This window comes from Asparagus officinalis, chromosome 5 (genome assembly GCF_001876935.1).
Source record: "Asparagus officinalis chromosome 5, Aspof.V1, whole genome shotgun sequence".
Taxonomy (NCBI): domain Eukaryota; kingdom Viridiplantae; phylum Streptophyta; class Magnoliopsida; order Asparagales; family Asparagaceae; genus Asparagus; species Asparagus officinalis.
This window is the reverse complement of record NC_033798.1, coordinates 127222859-127241810: the sequence shown is the minus strand read 5'-3', so window position 1 is coordinate 127241810 and position 18952 is coordinate 127222859. Positions and strand designations below refer to the sequence as shown.

Genomic DNA, 18952 nt, shown 5'->3' with positions numbered 1-18952 from the left:
TTTCCACTGGCGAGGTGAGTTTGCAGCCATTTCGGTGAAGTAAGATAACTCTTCCAATGGCAAGGCAGTTTGCAGTTATTTTAGTAATTTGCAGAAAAGATGGGAGAGAATGAGAGATATGAAATAAGTGTTAGGATTTGGGTTTAGACCCTTAATCAGTCTTTTATTGTTATGTATTTAACTCGGATTTTTACATTTTGACTATAGCGACGCAATCTTGGACATTTTGCTATATCACAGGCCACTACTTTACAGCCATTTGTCAGTACTGCATAGAATATTGAATAGTCTATGATAGTTTTTGCCAAATGCCCCAAAGTTCATGGTTGTTTTCTGAAATTTACCCTTATTATTTATTTATTTATTTATCTGTATGAAGATGTTCTCTTGATTTTAAAGCATGTGCGATGCCGTTCCTTGAAGAAAAGAATTCTTTAAAGATGTCTTTTAGTATGTTTCCTGCATTTACATTTGTTGTTCTGATATTGGTATCTCATATCTTGCTTATTTTTCCGTCTCGGAGACGATGATGATTTGCCCGCTTCATTAGGATTGGGGTTTTGTTTTCTCTTGATTTGGGGAAAACAACAACCTGAAAACCAGTGTAGAACAACATGCATTTACTCTTATTTTAACCACTGTTTCCATGAAACTCAAAATGTTTATGTGGTTAAGAATAGGCTAAATTTCAGAAAACTCCCCTTAACTTTGGATGATTATCTGGAAAACCCCCTCAACTTTAAGATTTGTTCATAAAACCAATCCCTTAACTATAACTATTTTTGTTGCTTCAAGTGTTCTACATTTCTCTGGTAATGGCGAGGCAGGCTAGGATGGTCTGTTATTTTGTAGGTCACGCATGCTTGCAGCCATACCCTCGTGTCTGATTAAAAGGGCTGATCTGAGTCTCCTTTATGTTTAATTTTCTTGCATGATTTTTTGCTGATGAGGAGAGGCAAAAAACAAAATATTTGTTCTCTTTGTACTTTCTCATATGGTGCCCAAGTTTTTAGAGATTCGTTATAGTTCTCTACAGAATAGATGAAACATTATGTTTTATTCTGAATATCATGTTTTCCTAATTTCTCCCTTTAAAAGTATGGTTAAGTAATTATGGTTTTCCCAACGAAAAATGATTGTGGGAACATGATTGGTTCTTAGGAAACTTTTCTCTTACATCCTACTGCGGCAAGGATTTGGGGTGTTGCAGATAACTCTCTCTCTCTGAACCTTTTCTCTTGCATCCTACTGCGGCAAGGCAATTGTGGATGGTTTGCTGACAGTGCAAGCAACCATTTGTTACTATTTCATGAATAATTTGTGTCAGTTTGGCGCAAAAGACTCCTAAGTTAATGGTGGTCATTTATTTCTTTATTTTATGATGATTTTTCTTGCTTTGAGTGATTTTATGATGATTTTCTTGCTTTGAATGATGCCTTTCTGCGGGTAGAAAACTCCTTTAGGATATGTTTAGCTTCTTTCCTTCTTTTAAGTTTAGTATTCTGATATTGGTCCCCCAAGTCTTGCTTATTTTTCTGTCTCCAAGACGATGATGATTCACCCTCTCAGTTGAGAAAGAAATCAGGGAAAGTATCAACCTGAGAATCGGTGTAGTACAACATGCCTTAATTCCTATTTTAACAATGTAGTTTCCACAAACTCAAAACGTTTTTGTAAACTACGTGGTTAAAACAAGAGAGCATATTTTTTTTGTTGAACTTCCCTTTTGTAAACCGTATTTTGGGGGTTTATCTGCAATTAACCCCTTTTTTTTACCACAGTTTCAACAAACTGGAACCGATTGTTGTTCCTTCGGACTTTATGCATTTCTCGTGTAATGGCGAGGTAGGCTTGGCTGCTCTGCTACTTGCAGACTATGTATGCTTGCTACCATACCTCATATCTGATTAGAAGGGCTGATCTGAGTCTTCTTTTTCCCCCTTTCTTTTCTTTTCTTTTCAACTTCTGAATTGTTGCTCATAAAGAGCCCCAAACTCTGTTCTTTATTTTTTCTTTTCTTTTTTTGGGTGTGCCTTTCAATGTGGTGCCCAAGTGTTAGTTGCATTGTATTTCTCTGCAGATAAGAGGTGACATTAGTGTTTTATTCTGCTAATTTGCTTTGCTTCCCTCCTTTTAAAGAATTAAGTAAATATGGTTTTCCCAATGAAATTTTTTGTTGGAACATGGTTGGTTCTTATGGAAACTTTGTTTTGCATATTTATTCATTTAACCTTTTGCTATGTGTATATTGCAATGGCTGGGCAGTCCTGGATGGTCTGCTACATTGCAGGCATCAATTGAAACCATTCATTGATATGGAGGATATACTTTCCTGGGGGCTCATAACAGTTTTGATGATTTTGGGGCTAATTTTAAAATTACTTGTGATTTTGAGGGGTATATATGGAAACAACCCTTTATTTGGTTGCACAAACTGCGTAACTTGACAAAGAACCAATAAAAAAAGCCCTTTATGCATTTGTTGCACAAACTGCATAATTCAACCAAAAAAAACGAGTTAAAAAAAATCTATGCTGTCCTCTATATTGATGGTTTTCCCAAGGTCTTCTCTCTTATTGCCTTCATCAAAGCGCAAGATGAGATAAAAGAAACATATAGAGGGTTTTCTATAGAAAACATTGCGTATTAGCCCCTCAAATCTTATTTCTCTTCTTCCTTCTGAGAGGTGACAATGATTTGGCCTCTTTGACGAGATATTTGTTTTGGTGTAAATCTTTTCAGGCTGTCACCTACTTTTTATCCCCAATGGCGAGGCAGTTTTCCAGCCATTTTGGTATTTTCTGTAGATTTTTAATGGTAAGTTTCACAACCCCTAAGTTTGGCCCATTTGGATATACCCCCACCAAAAAAAAACACCACCCATTTCTACCCAAAGGTTTGGAAATGTCCAAAGCTTTTGTAAATCTGAATCTCAAAGTACTTGCAGGATATTATTTGCATTCTGGAAGAGTGACTGATTTAATTTGTTCTCGAGTTTTATGTTTTGTGATGATAACATGATTTATTTTATTTATGTTGCTTTTGATTTCTGTAGAAATCTCACCCGCTGCCCCCGACCCCCCCTCCTCCCCGCGCAAAAACCCCCCTCAGATTTAAAAAAAAATATTAAGTATAGTTTTTTCCATGAAAATGGTTATTGTAAACATGATTGGCCCATGATAGACTTTCTTTGTTAAGTATTTGTTTGTTTAAGCTTGTTATTTGCATTATTACAATGGCGAGGCAAGCCTGGATGGTCTGCTAACCATTGCTTACAGGTTTCTTCTTTGTCCTTGTTTATCCTTGCCCTCTTTTTCTCACATGTTTCTTCTTTTGTCCCAACATTTTGACTCACAATGCGTAGCTGCTCCCAAAATTATACCTGTGATGCATTTAATGGTATCGAGGAAACCCCTGATGCCATTTATTTTTGGTTATACTGCGTAGGAAAAGAGAGAAGGGGATAAGAATTTTCCCTAAGCTATCATGTTTGGTAGGCTGGCATATTTGAGCCATTGTTTATTCTTTTTTCTAATTTATGCTTTCTTCGTGTTTAGATAATTTATCTTGTTTACCATCTCTTGTTTAAATCTTTCTGCTTTAGTATTTATTTTTTTGTAAAAGAATTTTGTTCCTCCAAGATATTTTGTCGATTTATTCTTACAGGCTGTGGAGTGGATGATTGTGATATATATTAACCTTTGGTTATGCTTGGTTATTATTGGCACAAATATTGTTTTTTGATAGCTTCAAATCCCCTTTCTGTTTCTGTTAATGAACTAGCATATTTTTTTGTTTTTTGTTTTTCCTTTTTCGTATGCCCTTCAATGTGTTAACATTTATAAGATTGCCTCTCAAATCATCACATCTACAAATCAACCCCAAAATCAACACATGGCAAATACTGTTGCAAGCATTGAGTAAGCGTGTATACTCTGGCTGAATGAAAAAAGAGAGGAGATACAAGACTTTGGTTGTGCCTGAGGATTCTAACTGCTGCTGCTATTATCAATTCTCCTTTCTAGGCTGAGGCAAAGAGGTTGGAGGTGGGAAAGGACATCCCCGTACAGGTTATAACTTTTTTTATAGCGATAAATTGAAATGCTCTCTAGTTTGTTGCCCTCTATTTTTTTCCCTTGATATTTAGGGGGGGTTATTGGTTGGGACAAATTGGGGTCAAGTGGGAAAATTGTTCTAATGGAACAATTTTATCCCTTTGGGATATTTTAAAATAGAATTTATCATATATTAAGAGTTAAAATATTCTAAATTTAGTATGTGAGTGTCTCATGAGAACTCTTGGGGAGAAACTCTCTCGTTTGCATAACTGAGGGTATTAAAGTGCAACTTTTAGAAATTTTATGGTATTTAAGTGCAGTCAAATACAACTGGGAGTCCATATGTGCAAAGTAGGTGAAACTATAGGGTATTTAAGTGCAATTAACCTTAAAACTATTTTGTGTATTATGATTTGAAGATGTCGCTGATTTTATATGTGGCTAAGGTAACTACTAGAAGAGTTATGCAATGAAGTTAACAAAAAGTGGCGGAATAAATGAGTGATGATTAGCTCAATGATTGCTCATTGACGTTATATACTGAGAAAATATGCTTTCCATAGTGTCACTAATGATGCGGTTAGGTACTTTTTCCCAAACATGAAAACTCTTGACTATAATTGTAAAATTTATATTTATTAATTATGTAGTGACACCATTGTCCCTCAATTCTAGATCCGCCACTGTCCAAGTTTCATTTTCTTATTTTTCATTTATTTATTATTTCAAACAATATGATAAGCTTATGATGATTTGCCGATAACAGAATGTGTTATGCTGTGTTACCGGAATTTATACTGGGTTAAGTGCACATACACCCCTGTACTGTAAGAAGCTAACCTCTTATATCCGTAAACTTTTTTATTAGCACATAGGTCAATTAATTGAAAGAAGTTGTATTTTTGCTGTAATTTGTACCTGATAACGGATTTACGTTCAATATCTATAGGAAAATAGAGAGTCTCTGCGACACAATAGAACATCAGAGGATCTCATCTCTCTGTAGCATGCACATGTCAAATTTACAGCCGTTTATTAGATTGCAAACCTGTAAATGAAGAGAGGCTTGGTTTTCTCCGGATATAAAAAAAGCTTCAAAAGGGCAAATCTGAGGTTTCCACCCAGTTTCCTACTCCTTTCTTTTCCTTGAGAAAATCCCTTTCATAATCTATACTGAAGTTATTTTATTGATATCTAAAAAATATACTTGCATACTTATCATTCATTTTAGAATTAATAGTTTTCAGGTTGGAGCTATATTTTAAATTCAGTTTTGAGTAACAATATAGAAAACCGTGGATGACTGCGTCCTAAAACCAGCTCCTTTTTTATAAACTTAAACAGGGTTAACAAGTTCAAATCGTGAGAGTTCAAATAAGAAGCTGCCAGCGAACTATTTGGAGTCGCAGATTCTTCGAAGCATCAGGAGAGATGACTCGCCGTGACCTTTCTCTGAGCCGTGACTCTTACATGGCGATATATATATTTGAGAAAGATCATTGGTTTTGCATGTTGAGAGGAACTCTCTCTCGATATTTATGGATGAAGTGTGCGTAAAGTGATGTACCATTTTCAGTGACAGCTCTATGGTTCTGGAACTAAAACATGCTCGTCCTGACTCTTCTAGTATATATATTTGTTATATGTTACACGGTGATATAGTATTAGAGTCTTGCGCTTGTCTATTGATTTTGTTATTTAGTGATTTATCTAAGTTATTTCAAAGCCTTTGTTTTCCCCCCTTGACGATGATCGTTCTTGCATTTTGCCTGTGTTACGTTTTAGCTGATTTTCATCTGATTGTCTTTTTTTTTTCAATAACGGTGCTCACGGTAGTTCAGATGAACATGTACTTTGATCAGATATCGGGTTTGCGTGTTTGAAGAATTCGTCTTTGTGATAATTTTTCGACACGCTCAAGTTTTTTGAGCATGCCTACGAAACATTGTTCTGAATTTTATCGCTTCTGGCCTTTAGTTTTTATCTGTGTTATTAGCTTTCATTTCCGTGAGATCAAATACTCCAGGTCTATGCATTTCCTAATTGGGTTCCAACATAGCCTGCAGGGGTGATTATTGCATAAAAGTTGCACAAAGGTATTTTTGCAAGAAAATGATATTCAAGTTCTTTTCTGCCATTACTGATTGTTTTGAGCTTGGGATTGGTTGTTTTTTTTTAATTGAATTAAACCACTGATGATCATGGGTTGTTGGAAAAACGTGTGGTCAGTGAATTTTTCATCGCTGTACTTTCCGTCTCTCTTTCACTGGTGGGCTGAGGTGGATTTGTATCTAAGTTTACAGTAGCAAATGAAATTTTTACGAAACTCTCATCGTCTCTTGTTATTAAGAGAGCTGATTTTATTCTTAAACCCACCTTTATTAATAATAGGCAGCATCGCTTGCGACTCCACCCAGTGACTCACACGTAGCGGTTTTGCATCTGCCAGCTCAGCACTTAATTAATGGACAAATTTTCAAAACCGTCCTATTTGCAAACTTATTCACCAAAAACTACCCCTTTTAATTTTATTTGCAAAAACCGACTTGGGGTTGAAACCAGGTCGGTTTTTGCGAAAAAAGTTTTCAAACTTCACGGGACTTGAAGTCCCGTCCCGTGAAGTTTAGCAGCTTAACAAGGCTGAAACCAACTTGGTTTTTGCGAATAAAGTTCCTAAACTTCATGAGACTTTAAAGTCCCGTGAAGTTTAGCAGTTATTTTGTTAAGCTGCTAAACTTCACTTGAAGTATCGCTATGTTTCAAAGTTCAAAATACTTCACGGGACACCCGTGAGCTTACGCACCCCAAAAATTTTATTTTCTTCTTCTTTCTTCTCATTTTTGCTCTACGCCAAAAATTTCTTTCTTTTTTCTTGGTGATGCAGCTAGCTTTGGTAGATTTCCCCCAACGTAATTCTTACCATCTACCTCAATCCCAATCTCTTGGCGCAGCAGATAAATTTCAAGATATTGACCTGTTGACAAAGGAGTCTCCGAAAGCCAGCCGGAGACGATGGTGGCATGCAACTTGGCCTCTGATTCGGGCAACGAAGCCGTGGCTTTCTTGCAGCAGTTGGGGAGTTCTCCACCCCCACTCACTTCGGCCACCTCCGCCCCACCTTTTCCTGCGCCACTTCCCTCCATGGATCCTATTCCTATCCTCAGTTTCTTCCAGTCCCTCCTTCAAAAGAAGCAACCAATCTTCACAGAATCACAAATCAGATTTGGCCGCCGCTCTCTCCTCCAAAAGAGCAAATTGGAATTTATTGATATTTTGTATATAGAGAAGTGTCATGTGTTTACTTTTCGCACAGGACCCCTAAAATCTCAGAACCGACCCTGCCTATTCCTATCCTCAGTTTCTTCCATTCTGCAATTAAAATTTCCCAAAAGCCTGAGCCTTGTGGTTGGGAATGTGAGGTTGCCCCATCAGCATCTTGAGCGTTTGAGAGGAGGTGGATGAGGGAGGAGATGAGGATGATGAGGGTGAAAGGGGAGGCTGCCATTAGAGAGAGCTCGGAGGTTGAAGACGATGAATGGAGTGAGGGGAGGTCACATGGGAGGGAGATGGGGAAGCCTGCTGAAGCTCTCGCAAATGGCAGGTTTGGTTTTGGAAAAGGGGAGGTCACATGGTTGAAGACGATGAATGGAGTGTTGGTTTGGTTTTAAATTAGTAAACGAACTTCACGGAACTCCAAGTCCCGTGAAGTTTAGCAGCTTAGGGGCTCTTTAGTTGTATGTTTTTACCATGTAAAAGGATGGAAATTGTAAAAAAGTGGGTCCTAATGTCAGCTTTCATCACTTTTAATTGTTTGTTTGTAGTTGTGAAAATAGTGTAAAGTGATTTCATATGCTGATGTGACTTGTAAAGTGATTTCATAAAAAAAAGATATGATTTTAGGAGAAAGCTAACATTGAAGTCAGTAAAAAATAATAAAAAATAATTCCTACCAATATGATCATTTGAGTATGGACCACTTTTTTACTTTTCAAACAAATAAATAAAGTTACATTTGCAAACCAAACAAGTAATTTATGATTCCAATGAAATAAAAAACAAACAAAGAAAAGTATAAAAGTGAAATTGATGAAGTGGACAACAACTTACCAAGTTGTGTCATAAATACACAACTTTACCAACAACAACCAAACAGCCCCTTAATAAAATGACTGTTAAACTTCACGGGACTTAGGGCCTGTTTGTTTCACCCTTTTATAGAATAGGATTAGTATTTGGGCTCTGACAGTGGCATTTTTGTAATTTTTGGATTCTTTGTGAATCCTATTCTGGAGTTTGGCTCAGCAAAAATTTTGGGATTACAATTTCCATAAAGTAGCTACAGTTGTCGTTTTTTATAGAAACCCAAATCCGAGCGTTGGGTTCGGATTTGGGCGAGATTTCTGACAGGGCGCTATGTCGTCGATTCCGATTCCTCATCTTCACGATTTCGATCCCTAGATCTGGAATCGCTGTTCCGCTCCCGCCTCATCGCCTTCTTCTTCGCGCCTCTGCTCCCGCGCTTCGCCTTCTTCAACTTGGGTTATAGCCTCTTTCTCGAAACCCTAGCTTTGTTTTCCACGAGCTTGTTGGTGGGTTTCTTGCCTTCGATTCTTGGTGATCCCTTCTGGTTGGGGTCTTCTTCAACTTGGGTTCAGACCTCTTTCTCGATCTTGTTCTGGTTGGAGTGTGGCTACGGTGTTTTCTTTGACTTCGGTGGGTTTTTTGCTTGAACGTCGGCATTTCCCTCCTCTGCAGTAAGGTATAAAAATTTTCCTCTCTTGCTTTGGCTTATTTCTCCAGTGATTTGAGGAATTAATTTTAATTTTGAAGCATATGAGAAATAGAGGCTGATAGCAATTTCAATGATTTAAGCGATTAATTTCATAATATTACAGCAAAACAATTCATGCGGGTATCTGTGTAGTGGATTTTTTGTAAATGTGCAAGAATTAGGTTGTTAGGTAGATTAATTTCATGCGGGTATCTGTGTAGAGATTAATTTCATAATATGTTTCAAATCAGTCTTTTAATAACTTAAATTGCTGTTTTTTTTTACTTTATTTCATTTGTTTGTGTGCGTGTAAATTATTAGTAATCTAACCATATAGTTTGTTTGTTTTGGGTCTATCTTGCTTGTTTAGAATTGTGTGAGATGGAATGCAACATTAGTTAAAATAATTTTCATTTCAATTAGATTTCTTGCTTTAAAAAATAATTTTCATTTCAATTAGATTTCTTGCTTTAAAAGAAATAAATATTTGTATCAATTATCTACTTAAATTTGACAAGAAATAAGTAGCCATCTTAAGCTATAACTGTATGATAATTTTAAAACGGTTGTAGATGGATATGGAAGATGAGGAAGAATTGAAGAGGATGTGTGCTAATACAGCTGTCTGCGCCGTGGTCACTTTGGTAACATGTATTTTGAGAATGCGTGCTAAGCGCAAGAGAATACCAAATTGTTCGCAGCAAGAAAGGGTCAGGAAAATATATTTTAGAGAGGCTCATTTCAGACGTGTACTGGAGGGCTATCAAGATAGCTGCCAATCTTATATTAGAATGAGACTGATGGCCTTTTTTAAACTTGTTGAAGTAATGAAAGCAAACGGTTTATTAAAAGATACGAGACACGTTCAAGTTGAAGAACAGCTTGATATGTTCCTGAGTATTATAGGGCACAAAACTAAAAATAGAATAATGAGAACTGAGTTCATAAGATCAGGGGAAACAGTTAGCAGGTATTTCAATAAAGTCTTGCAAGCAATGAATGGATTACGTGATCGGTACATGAAGCAAGCCCCAAAAGAAGTTCCCGAGGAGATTGCAAACAACTCAAATTATTTTCCGTACTTTAAGGTAAATTAAATACATACAACTTAATAATTTTCCAAATAAACTTTTTTTTATTTAACTATGTATAATTTATAATTTTTATAGGACTGCATTGGTTTGATAGATGGCACACACGTCGACGCGGTGTTACCTAGTGACCTAGTTGCACGGTTTAGAGGGCGAAAAGGGGTCACCCAAAACATCTTAGCAGCCTGCACCCCCAATAAACTATTTACTTATGTCTTGGCTGGCTGGGAGGGGGCAGCAAATGATTATAGGGTATTACAAGACGCCCTGTCTAGGCCACAGCCTTACGGTCTCCGAGTTTACGATGGTATTCATTCTCACTTGTGCACATTATGAATAATTTATTAACCGAATTATCCATTTCCCACTCAAGTGGACATTGTACTAGCGTGTACTGTGTTGCACAACTTTATTGCCTTGGAGGATCCGGATGATGATATTTTAAATGAAAATGTTGAAATTGATGAAGATACTGGGGAAGAGACAAATGAGGACGATTCAAATGTGATGGACTATACTCAAAGTAGGTCACAAAGAGAGGATCGAGATGTTAGAAATGAATGGAAGGAGTTACGAGATCAAATTGCTTGGGCGATGTGGGTGGATTATTGTGCAAAGTACAATGGTGGTAACACAATAGAGAGCGGTTTAACTTAGTGTGACATTTGTCCTATGGCTATGTAATAACTTGGTGAATTTTAACATACTGTTCGCATCGATATCGTTTATTGTTGCTATGTAATAACTTGGTGAATTTTAACATACTGTTCGCATCGATATCGTTTATTGTTTCTTTGCTTGTAACAAACCATTACTACTTTTATCACTTGCTATTTTGTTATGTTGTTTGAACTAGAAATATCATCGTTTACTATATTCCCTGCTAAATGCATACATATCCCATATTGTTTTATATTTCTTTATTGTTAATATGGCTATGCTTACAAAATATATTAGGTATGGCTAACAATCCGGCAGATAAGCAAAGCGTGCCTTCTCATTCGAATGCAATGCCAAGTCCTACATCAGGGATTAACATGAACTACATGCCTGTTCGACCACAGCCATTCACCTCACCTCAGCATACTTTCTCACCATTCCCACCATGGGATGGTAATTATGGTGGGATGACACAGCCGCCAATGTCATACATGAGCTTGTTAGGCAGTCCACAAGGTTTGATGTTTCCCACAGCCGTTGCTACAGTGATTCCAACACAAATTATGAAATTATGGCCTCTTCTAGCTGTTGCTACAGGGATTTTTAAATTGATAAAGAGGCTGCTGTTGCTACAGTGTTTATTCCCAAAAAAGAGACTTTTTAAAGCAAACATGGTATTAGGAATTGGACCAATTCTATAAATGTTAGAGTCCTAATCCTTTGGGTGAAACAAACATAGAATGCCAAAAAAATAGGATTCCATAAAACTTCAACTTGTCTATAAAATTTTTATGGATTATGTTGGAATCCATAAATAAAATAGGATTCCTAATCCTATTCCTACACTCTATTGAACCAAACAGCCCCTTAAAGTCCCGTAAAGTTTGAGAATTTTTTTTTTTTAAAAAACTATCTGATTTCAGCCCCAGATCAGTTTTGCAAATTAAATTAAAAAGGATCATTTTTGAAAAATAAGTTTGCAAATAGAACGGTTTTGAAAAGGGAAAATTGCTTCCAGCCCCCAAAACAACACAGAACGTGCTCTGCCCCCCCAAGATGAATTTTCCGATTATATTTTGATATCAGGTAAGCTTTCTGCAGCTCATGCTGATACTTGAAATGTTTGGGTGAGCTCATGTTTTGAGCTTTCTGCAACTCATGCTGTTGCTGGTTGCTGGTTTGTGCCTGTTTTGAGTTTTCTGCAGCAGCATGAGTTGCTGGTTGCTTTGTGCAGCATTTGCTGCTGCTGCTGGTTGCTTTGTGCAGCATTTGCTGCTGCTGGTTGCTAGTTTGTGCCTGTTTTGTGCTTTCTGCAGCAGTTGCTGCTGCTGGTTGCTTTGTGCAGCAGTTGCTGCTGCTGGTTGCTTTGTGCAGCATTTGCTGCTGCTGTTGGGTTTGTTGCTTTTTTCTTCTGAGCTTGTGTAGCTCTTGACCCCTGGGTTTGTTTCTGTTTTGTCCAGAGCTTGTGTAGCTCTTGACCCCTGGGTTTGTTTATGTTTTGTTCAGAGCTTGTGTAGCTCTTGACCCTTGGTTTGTTTCTGTTTTGTTCAGAGCTTGTTTAGCTCCTTGCTGGGTGGGTTTGTGCCTGTTTTGTGCTGAGCTTGTTTGTCTCCTGTGACTTGGGTTTGTTGCTGTTTTCGTTGTAGGTTGTCTACCTCCTTGCTGCTGGGTTTGTTGTTTTTTTGTTCTGAGCTTGTGTAGCTCTTGACCCCTGGGTTTGTTTATGTTTTCTTGGGTTTGTTTCTATTTTGTCCAGAGCTTGTGTAGCTCTTGACCCCTGGGTTTGTTTATGTTTTGTTCAGAGCTTGTGTAGCTCTTGACCCTTGGTTTGAATAAGTTTTGTTCAGAGCTTGTGTAGCTCCTTGCTGGGTGGGTTTGTGCCTGTTTTGTGCTGAGCTTGTTTGTCTCCTGTGACTTGGGTTTGTTGCTGTTTTTGACAGAGGTTGTTTACCTCCTTTGCTGTTGGGTTTGTTGCTTTTTTCTTTTGAGCTTGTGTAGCTCTTGACCCCTGGGTTTGTTTATGTTTTGTTCAGAGCTTGTGTAGCTCTTGACCCTTGGTTTGAATAAGTTTTGTTCAGAGCTTGTGTAGCTCCTTGCTGGGTGGGTTTGTGCCTGTTTTGTGCTGAGCTTGTTTGTCTCCTGTGACTTGGGTTTGTTGCTGTTTTTGACAGAGGTTGTTTACCTCCTTTGCTGTTGGGTTTGTTGCTTTTTTCTTTTGAGCTTGTGTAGCTCTTGACCCCTGGGTTTGTTGCTGTTTTCGTTGTAGGTTGTCTACCTCCTTGCTGCTGGGTTTGTTGTTTTTTGGTTCTGAGCTTGTGTAGCTCTTGACCCCTGGGTTTGTTTCTGTTTTGTCCAGAGCTTGTGTACCTCTTGGCCCCCGGGGTTTGTTTATGTTTTGTTCAGAGCTTGTGTAGCTCTTGACCCTTGGTTTGTTTCTGTTTTGTTCAGAGCTTGTTTAGCTCCTTGCTGGGTGGGTTTGTGCCTGTTTTGTGCTGAGCTTGTTTGTCTCCTGTGACTTGGGTTTGTTGCTGTTTTTGACATAGGTTGTTTACCTCCTTGCTGTTGGGTTTGTTGCTTTTTTCTCATTTCCTTGTGTAGCTTGCATTCTTTATTTGGGAATTTTGCACACCCCCAATAACACCTACCCTTATTTTTTCCATTCTTGCACACTTTCATCGGTGTTTGGAGATTGCAGTCGCAATAAACTTCATAATTAGCATGGCACCCTTCTGATATCATCCTGCAGCAAATTGAAGAGCTTGGGAATTTTTCTTGGGTGGAAAAATGAGAAAGATGGGATTATATGTGAGGCCTCAAGGTGTATTTATAGACACCATACCCCTTGTACTAGCCGTTGCTACAGTGATTACTATAAACAACCGTTGCTACAGTGCTTGATGCTTGCAATTTCTGATTCCTGGGCTTATTACCGTTGCTACGGTGTTTATTTTGCTGGAAATAAGCAATTGGGGGCTTAAATAGCCGTTGCTACAGTGGTTGATGCAAGAAAATCTGTTTTTTTGGGGGTTATTTCCGTTGCTACAGTGACGATCCCAAAAAAATTTGACTCATTGAACCAAACTTGGTATTAGGAATTGGAACAATTCTATAAAAGTGGGATTACTAATCCTTTGGGTGAAACAAACATTAAAAGCCAAAAAAAGTGGGATTCCATAAATCTCAAACTTGTCTATAAAATTTTTATGGAATAGGTTGGAATCCATAAATTAAATAGGATTCCTAATCCTATTCCTAGTCCTTGGTGAACCAAACAGGCCCTAAGCGCCAAATTAAGCGTAATGGGTTTTTGGATTAGAGATGGAACATTGATTTGATTTGGTTTGAAAACTACACTAACTTGGGGTAAAAAATACAATTACAAGGCTCAATTGAATAGTGCGCTGTGAGCTTTTTTTATTTTTGATTGTTACTCGTTAGGTTGGGCATCAATTTTTGCAAAGCTCAATTGATTCAGTTGCAGCTATTTGTTTCACCGCGTCTGATAAATACATTTGCGATCATCATTGGAGGAAGAGGGGCGGAAACACCTATAATTATAGTCGACAACTTACGCAAATTTGAACATTACATTTACAATGTACGTTTTGCCTGTAAGATGCAGATGGGGTTCAGTAGGGCTGTCCATCCGGGCCGGCCCGGCCCGGCCCGGCCCGAAAAACCGGGCCCGGGCCGGGCAAAACCCAAGCCCGGACCCGGGCCCGGGCCCGGGCCTGAGCGGGCCGGACACCGGGCCGGCCCGGTTTGATTTTTTTTTAGAATTTTTTTTTTTAATTTTAACAAAACCATAAACCATAAATTATTATAAAAAATGTCATAAATTTAATTAATAGCTTGAAATGAAATGACATAAATTACAAGTACAAAAAATGATAAAAATAACTTCTTTATTAATAATCGGTAAATCCTTTACAAATCCTTTACAAGTATAAATTTATTTCGAAATTCGTCGCATCACAATAGATGAGTACATCCCAACTAGGTTGGCACCTACTCACCCATATCACTATCATTTGCAACTTTTTTCGAAATAATTTAATTCAAATTTAAAGCTAAGAAAACAAAATTACAATTTTATGAATATTATCTAATCATTATATCTATCTGCTAGTCCCAACTCTTCAAATTTATCTTCAATCATAGCAATCCGTTCGATGCCTTGTGTTCGCTTCTCGTATCTCCACCAATCCTGTAAGCACATCACCGCTTGTACAGTATACGGATCTAAGCATGTCCTGTGGTCGTCGATCAAACGTCCTGCTGTGCTGAAAGCGGATTCCGAGGCTACAGTCGAAACCTGCACTGATAGTAAGTCACGAACCATGGTGGAAAGTATAGGATATGAAACTGATCCATATACTTTCCACCATTGCAAAATATCTAAAGCATTTCCTTGACATCTAACTAAAGAAGCAGAAAAATATTCATCTATTTCAGAAACATCTAATCCTGATGAAGTTCCAGATCCACCAGTTAGTTCAGCTACCATTGCATACCTATCAAAACTTACACTTTTACCTCGACCTGTGCTCGAAGCTGAAGGTGCCGAAGCTGAAGACTGTTGTGTAGCTACACCATATCTAGCTGCATACTCATCATATAAGGTTTGAAAATAATTTCTAATAGCTAAATAATGAGTAGTAGCAGTAAGGGTGGATCCATCATCTAAGTCTATAATCTGTCCACCATACAATGATTGTAACAAACTTCGAAGGCCAATTTCCTTCAAGCATGGATCAATAAGAACACCAATACCAAAAATATGAGGAATAGGCCTAAAATACTTATTAAATTTACTCTCCATTTCAAAAATTATACTTCCAAAAATATCATCCATACGATATTTTGTAAAATTTTTTTGAATATTTAAAATTTGTAAAGCAGCTAAAGTAATAGTTGGATAATAACAACCAGATAATAACATAGTAGCATCATAAAAAACTTGTAACATCTCATTTAATTTACATATAACTGTCCATTCATCTTCAGTTATTCCATAAGCACTACCAGAGCTAGAACTAGAAGCATAAAAATTTATAAAATCATTTATAATTTCTTTATATTCTATTGCTACAGATAACATTGCATAGGTGGAATTCCACCTATGGTCAACATCTTTTGGAATTAGTCTAGGCTTATAATTTTTTCTTTTACAACATTGTTTCCATCTTTTAATTCTCATTTCAGAAGCATTATGCATATTAGTAACTGTTCTAACTTTTTCTATCATGGGTTTAATTTCAGAAAATGCACTTTGAACAATTAAATTTAAAATATGACAGATACATCTAACATGAAAAAGCTCACCATGACATGGCAATGACAAAGTTATTTTCAGAAAATCAACAGCTACATTATTATTACTTGCATTATCTAGTGAAAGAGTAAATATTCTTTGATCAATTTCTAGTTTCATAAGTTCTTCAACAATTAAATTTGCAACATTAATACCAGTGTGTGACTCTTCAATTGCAATAAAAGAAACAACTCTTTTAAACATTTTCCAACTTTCATCAATCCAGTGTGCTGTTATACATAAATAACCAGTTTGCACTCTAGATGACCAAATATCAGAAGTTAAAGAAAATTTGCAGTTTAAATTTTTAAAATAAGAAATTATTTTTCCCTGTTCCTCAACATAATATTTTAAAATATCACGTTGACAGGTTTGACGAGAAAATTTTGTAAATGCAGGATAAAAACCATCTCTAAATAAATCTTCAAATTCATCATCTTCTACTAATTTAAAAGGAAGGTTTTTAAGAACAATAAACCTGATTACGCATTTCCGGGCTCGGGCAGCGTCATAATTCCAACTGCCGAGGGTACCTGAAGAGGATGATTGGGAAAGCATAGACTGCCGGATATCACCTTGTAGATTTTGGCCTTTGTTGTGTTTTTCAATATGCCGTTTGAGATGGTTGGTGCCGCTCTTATGATGAGCTTTGAATATCTGGCCGCACAACGCACATTTCGCATTCTGAGAGATGATCCTACCGTGTTCATCCTTGGTGACGTCTATCTTCTCAAAAAAATTCCATACATCAGACCTCGGCCTTTTTGGAGCTCTTGGTGCCGTAGATTCGTCGCCACCAGATTCAGGATTAACACCGGTAGGATGAGGAGTTGTTGTAGGAGGACTCATCTCTGGATCGGTAGGAGTTGCATGTTGCTCTTCATAATCAGACCCAGAAGCCATTTGTTGGAAGTATTAGAAAATACAAAAGATTATAGGATAGTATATTAGTATGAGATAGTATAAGATTGTATAAGAGAGTAGTAGAGAGAGAAATAGATGAGTTTTGTTGTGAGAAAATGAATTGAAACCCCCCCTCTATTTATAGAAGCAGCCCCCTAGGTAAATGACCAAAAAACCCTCGAAAAATAGCCGTTTTTTGACCGTTTTAAGGGGCAAAACGGTCAAAAGACCAAATCTGGCCGCACGACCGGGCCGGGCCCGGGCTCCGGGCTTTTTGGACACCCCTAGGGTTCAGATTGTAATTCCAATTGCGAAAACTCAGCCCTTACAGTAGGAATTTCTTTTAATATTTACACGACCGGGCCGGGCCCGGGCTCCGGGCTTTTTGGACACCCCTAGGGTTCAGATTGTAATTCCAATTGCGAAAACTCAGCCCTTACAGTAGGAATTTCTTTTAATATTTAAAAATGATTAACGCTTCGACTGGGGCCGTCGCCGGGCCCTATGTTTTTTCTGAGAAGATGGATTTGGAAGAAGCCCGGCCTTCTCAAACAAATCTCAAGAGCTGCCCTTGCTAATTATCCCCTCAAGCCCAATTATCTTTTGGGCCTCCCAGGTTTAGGTAAAAGATAATAAGCATGCTAATCGACAGCCAATTCTGCGCTACAAGCGCAAAGTACCCTTTAGGCCTCAACAAGCCATTAAGGCCCAATAAGCCCAATTCCAACACAATTCCGGCCTGTTCATGTACACATCCATGGTGACTTTTTTGAAAGGGCAAGAGAAGACCAAGGTGCCTTTCTTTTCTCGGAGGGAGGCAGTTGAAATGAATACCCTCCTCCAAAAGGTATATTATTCTTTTCTTTACTTACCCTCCACCAAACTTCCTTCGTTAATTTGATGCCATTATCTTATTAATTTGCCTTTTTTATACTTTATTTACTTTTTATATCAAAAAGGGTGTGTTCATGTTATTAGCGCCGTAGCATTTTTTTTGCCCAAAAATTGCATGCGTACACAGAAAGATAGATTTTGTTTAAAAGAAAGGTCAGGGTGGCACGTGCATTAGCCCGTGTGAAATTTTACCATTGCATAGTTTACCACGATGAGGACGGTGCTAATAGCTAATTACGATGGCGGTAACAAGCCAAAAATAAATAAACCTCATCTACCCCTCATTTACTTTGCAATGAGTAGCAAGGCATATATAAAAAGAAAGAGTTAATTGCAAACAGATCCTCCTAGTATCATCCAATTTTGAGAGAATCCATGTAATTCTATTTGTAGTGAAGAAACTCATGTAATGTTGGCACAGGTGTAAATATATTCTCTTCGTGAAATTTTTTATTCTTAATTAAAAATATATATATATCAATTGAGGTTACTATATGGGGTCTTTGGGCCCGTTTGGAACTTTTTTTTTACCATGAAAATGAAGGAAAGCTGCCACAGTTGTCAGAACTGTGGCAGCTTTCCTCTTCTTTTCATCCCAAAACACTAAAAACAAACGGCCCCTAATGCACGACTAGAGATACCCAACAGAAAAGATCTAGACGGACCATTTCATCCAATCGTACGTGTTTTTGAAACAAACGGCCCCTTTCTATCTTCTCAAAACATCTTTAACAATTTCAAGAGCTAAAAAAAAGTATGGGGTATATTATTAGCAAGAATAGAATTACATAGGGTCTATTCACAATGGGTGATACTACAAGGGGATACGTTTGCAGTTAACACACAAATAAATGCCATGAAATTATAATATTTGTTGATTACCCCCTAGACGGTAAATTAACAATCTTTCAGCCGTAGTAAGTCAATTTTTAAATTTGATCAGTGCCTCGAATCTGAAGCATCGATTCTACTCTACATCTTGACAAACCTAGAATTAATATTAAGTTTGGTGATCAAGTCAATGCGTCCGTACGTATAACATTTATTGATATTGTTGTATTTTAAGGGGGGGAATAGTATACTCATTGCAAGGCAATGCATGCATCTAAATGGTTATACGATAAGAGCTTTACATTTTAAGTGTCTAAATTTTGGATTGTGTATGACCCTTAATACGTTTGTAATTTTTTGTACTACTAATGTATACAAGCAAAAATCAGTAAGAAAAAAAACATATTACTATTTGTAGAAATCAGATTCT

The 18952-nt window shown here is 37.4% G+C and overlaps 1 long non-coding RNA gene across 14 annotated transcripts in view; it reads left to right on the top strand.

Moving 5' to 3' along the window:
* Positions 1-5776, top strand: part of LOC109841222 — a 14901-nt gene extending 9125 nt beyond the window's left edge. For 8 of the 14 annotated variants that reach the window (XR_002247205.1, XR_002247197.1, XR_002247199.1 and 5 more), the window contains 3 exons: positions 1162-2817; positions 3847-4070; positions 5403-5776. This is a non-coding gene — a long non-coding RNA (uncharacterized LOC109841222). The remainder of the gene's footprint in view (positions 1-1161; positions 2818-3846; positions 4071-5402) is intronic. The other 6 variants (XR_002247206.1, XR_002247203.1, XR_002247198.1 and 3 more) reach the window with 3 other exon arrangements.